Below are 4,488 nucleotides of genomic sequence, written 5' to 3' on the forward strand. Positions count from 1 at the left end.
TTCTTTCTTTTTTTTTAAGACACATTTATTTAGTGTCATGATCAGAGTACTACATTTAGCAATCAGCAGCAAGGGTGAAAAAGGTCTACAGTAAAACCATTTGTTGGAATGCTTTACACTCTTCACAAAACAGAAACTAAAATAACCTGTTGTACAATTAGTCACAGAAACAGTCCTGGAGTTTTTGCCCACACACATGAGTATTGTCTAAAAGATGTCTTCTCTGCAGCAGCTCGGCCCTGACAACAATGTACTTGCAAGAGTTCACTAATCTTTTATAACCTGTAGCTTCTCTGTCACTTCTCTGGCTCTCCTCTCCTGCTAAGCTTTGTTTCCTGGCTGTAATTAGACCCTCCTACCACAGCCATAGCTACTCCTGCTGCTGGAACCTCCATAGCCACCTTGGTTTCACGGTTTAACAAAGTACTGGCCTCCACCACCATAAGGGCCAGAGCTCCTGCTTCAAAAGTTTCTTCCTCTCATCAGTCCAAAATTTGAAGATTGGTTGTTGTAATTGCCAAAATCATTGTAGATTCCATTACCTCCAAAAATGTTTCCACGACCACCAGCAAAGCAGCCTCCACCTCCTCCTTTGTTACAGCTATCATAGCTGCCACTCCCTGGGTTCCGTAACCCTGTCCACCACTTCCACAGCCTCAGCTTCCTCCAGAGTAACCAGAGCCTCCTCCTCCATAAGCACCATCATTGCCAAATCCATTATAGCCTTCCCCACTGCCACCATATCTACCACCAACACGACTGCCTCCAAAGCCACCATGACCACTGAAGTTCCCTCCTCGACCAAAATTGTCATTGCCAACAAAACCGCCTCCACGACCACCACCAAAGTTTCCAGAACCACTTCGACCTCTCTGACTGGACGAAGCACTAGCCATATCTTGCTTCAACAGGACCTTTCTTACTTCACAGTTGTGGCATGTATGGTATTTCTGAATAACATTCTTATCCACAGAGTCATGGTCATGAACGGTGAAAAAGCAAAGTCTCTCTTTTTTCTACTGCTTCTATCAGTCATAATTTCAATCACTTCAGTTTTCCCATGCTGCTCAAAATATTCTCGTAGGTGATGTTTTTCAGTGTCTTAATACCACCAACAAAGATCTTTTTCACAGTTAAGCGGACACCTGGTTTCTGAGAATCTTCTCTTGACACAGCTCTCTTAGGATCCACAAATTCTTCCATCTACCTTGTATGGTCTTACATTCATGGCAGCATCCACTTCCTCCACAGTGGCATATGTGACAAACCAAAAGCCTCTAGATTTCTTGGTGTTTGGATCTCTCATTACCAAATAGTCGATGAGTATTCCCCATTGCTCAAAATGATTCCTCAGACCCTCATCGGTTGTTTGGAAGCTCAGCCCTCCAATGAAGAGATTCTGCAGCTCTTAGGTGATTAGGAGACTCTGACTTAAACATGATGGCAGGGTGATTAAAGCCTTCAGCGATGCTTCCTCCACCGCATCAAAGAGCAGAAAAGAATACGATGATGAACATGCCCCTTCATTTTCATTAAATTCTAAAAGGTCTTTAATTTCTTTTCTTTATTTCTTCCCTAACCACACTATCATTGAAAGAGATTTGTTCAGCCTCCATGTGTAGGGGGGCTTTCTGTCATTTTTGTTGTTCTTGAAGACCAGACTTAATCCATAGTGATCTAATAGGATACATGGGATTATTTCTATCTTCTTTTATCTGATGAGGACGATTTTGTGACCAGTTATATGCTCAGTTTTAGAGAAGGTACCATGAGGTGCTGAGAAGAAGGTATATTCTTTTGTTTTAGGATGAAATGTTCTAAAGATATCTGTTAAAACCATTTGGTTTGAAACTTTTGTTACTTTCACTGTGTCTCTGTTTAGTTTCTGTTTCATGACGTCTTCGTTGGTGAGAGTAGAGTGTTGAAGTCACCCATTATTATTTTGTGAGATTCAATGTGTGCTTTAAGCTTTAGCAAAGTTTCTTTTGTGAATGTGGGTGCCCTACTCAGAACTGAGAGTTCATGTTGGTAAATTTTTCCTTTGATGAATATAAAATGTCCTTCCTCATCTTTTTTTTTATAACTTTTTGTTGAACATTGGTTTTATTCAATATTAGAATGGCTACTCCAACTTGTTTCTTGAGACCATTTGCTTGGAAAACATTTTCCGAGCCTTTTACTCTGATGTAGTATGTCTTTATCATTGAAGTATGTTTCCATATGCAACAAAATGCTCCGTCCTATTTATGTATCCGGTCTGTTTGTTTATGTTGTTTTATTGGAGAACTGAGTTCATTGATGTTAAGAGATATTAAGGAATAGTGGCAGTTGTTTCCTATTATTTTGTTGTTAGAAGTAGAATTAAGTTTTCATGGCTCTCCTCCTTTTCTGTTTCTTGAAAAGTGATTAATTTCTTGGGAGTAGCTTCCCTCCTTGTGTTGAAGTTTTCCATCTATTTCCTTTGTAGGACTGGATTTGTGGAAAGATATTGGGTAATTTGCTTTTGTCATGGGATATCTTGGTTTCACCATCTATGTTAATTGAGAGTTTTGCTGGATATAGTAGCCTGGGCTGGCATTTGTGTTCTTTTAGTGTCTGTGTGACATTTGCCCAAGATCTTCTGGTTTTCAGAATTGATGTTGAGAACTCTGGTCTAATTCTGATAGGTCTTCCTTTATATGCTACTTAACCATTTTTCCTTACTGCTTGTAATATTCTTTCTTTGTTTTGTACATCTGGTGTTTTGATTATTATGCAATGGGAGGAATTTCTTTTCTGGTCCAATCCATTTGGAGTTCTGTCAACTTTTTGTATGTTTGTGGGCATCTCTTTCATTAGGTTAGAAAAGCTTTCTTCTGTAATTTTGTTGATGATGTTTACTGGCACTTTGAGTTGGGAATCTTCCCTCTTCTTTGCATATTATCCTTAGCTTTGGTCTTTTCATTGTATCCTGTATTTCCTGGGTGGTTTGGGTTAGGATCTTTTTGCATTTTGCATTTTCTTTGATGGTATCTTCTAAGCCTGAGATTCTCTCTTCAATCTCTTGTATTCTGTTGGTTATGCTCACATCTTTGATTCCTGATCTCTTTCCTAAGTTTTCTATCTCCAGGGTTGTCTCCCTTTGTGATTTCTTTTTCCATTTTCAGATGCTAGATGGTTTTGTTCAATTCCCTCACCTGTTTGGTTGTATTCTCCTGTATTTCTTTAGGGGACTTATGTTTCCTCTTTAAGGACTTCTACCTGTTTATTTGTGTTCTCCTGTATTTCTTTAAGAGAATTATTTATGTCCTTCTTAAAGTCCTCCATCATCATCCTGGGATGTGATTTTTAAATCAGAATCTTGCTTTTCAGGTATGTTGGGGTAGCCAAGGATTGCTGTAGTGGGAGAACTGGGTTCTGATGATGCTAAGCAACCTTGGTTTCTATTGCTTATGTTCTTGCGCTTACCTGTTGTCATCTTGTTATCTCTGGTTTTAGCTGATTTTGCTGTCTCTGACTGGAGCTTGTCTCTCCTATGAGTTTCTCAGCCTGTGGTCTTAGGTTTGTCAGCACTCCTAGGAGACAAACTCTGTCTGGGCAGAATTGTGGTGCTTTGCTAACTGTGATTTTACGTGTGTCCATACTCCTGGAAGTCCTATGATATTAGGTGTGTCAGCACTCTTGGGAGACCGGCTCTCTCCAGTTGGGATTGGGTTTAGGATACCTGTAGCACAGGGTCAGCCCCAAGGCACATGTGGAAACCTGAAGGATGCTGTCGCTGTCTGCTCTGGTTTCTGGATCCTTTGGGCTTCCCTTAGGCCTGGTCTTTTGGCAGCAGTGGTAGTCCAAGTCCAGTGATCTTTGGTGTGTTAGCACTGCTGGGTTACCTGCTGTCTGGGCAGGACTGTGGTGCAGATAGCTGTGGCACAGGGTCAGCCTAGGAGCACAGATTAGGACCATTTTTCAACTTTATATTCTAACCAGGTGTTAAAATGAAAATAGTTATGGGCGAGTATTTCTTCTTTATTTAATATTACGAATACTTCCAATTATTATATCAAAATACTATATTTTTATTTTCTGTTCATGAAATATATGTTAACATAATATATCCTGATTATAGTTTTCCCTTCCTCTACTACTCTAGCTCTTCCCCACCCGCCTTCCCATCCAGATTCACCTCTTTTCTGTATTTCATTAGAAAAAAAATACAGGCTGGTAAGGAATAAAATAAAATAAAAATTTATACATCATCATAAAAAAAAACAAGCAGAAGAAAATGGCCCAAGAAAAGTCAAGATCAACAGATGCAGACAGACACAATGTTCTCTTGGTAGATTTTTCTTTTGATGAGTGTGAAGTCCTCTTCCCTGATTTTGATTAGTTTTTGTTTGAAGCCCATTTTGTCAGATATTAAAATGAATATCTATACCAGTGTAGGTTGATGTCAAGGCACTACATAATTGGACAGTAGAGAGTGGGACAGGGACAAAATTTTGTAAGGCTGGA

At 39.5% G+C, this 4,488-nt stretch overlaps 1 pseudogene; it reads right to left on the reverse strand.

Annotated features, from left to right (window-relative positions):
• Nucleotides 1-345: 345 nt before the first annotated feature.
• LOC108350188 (heterogeneous nuclear ribonucleoprotein A1 pseudogene) lies at nt 346-3,939 on the reverse strand (annotated as a pseudogene).
• Between the last annotated feature and the right edge of the window lie 549 nt (nt 3,940-4,488).

The sequence above is a fragment of the Rattus norvegicus genome, chromosome 2 (assembly GCF_021556685.1).
Source record: "Rattus norvegicus strain SHRSP/BbbUtx chromosome 2, alternate assembly SHRSP_T2T, whole genome shotgun sequence".
NCBI lineage: Eukaryota > Metazoa > Chordata > Mammalia > Rodentia > Muridae > Rattus > Rattus norvegicus.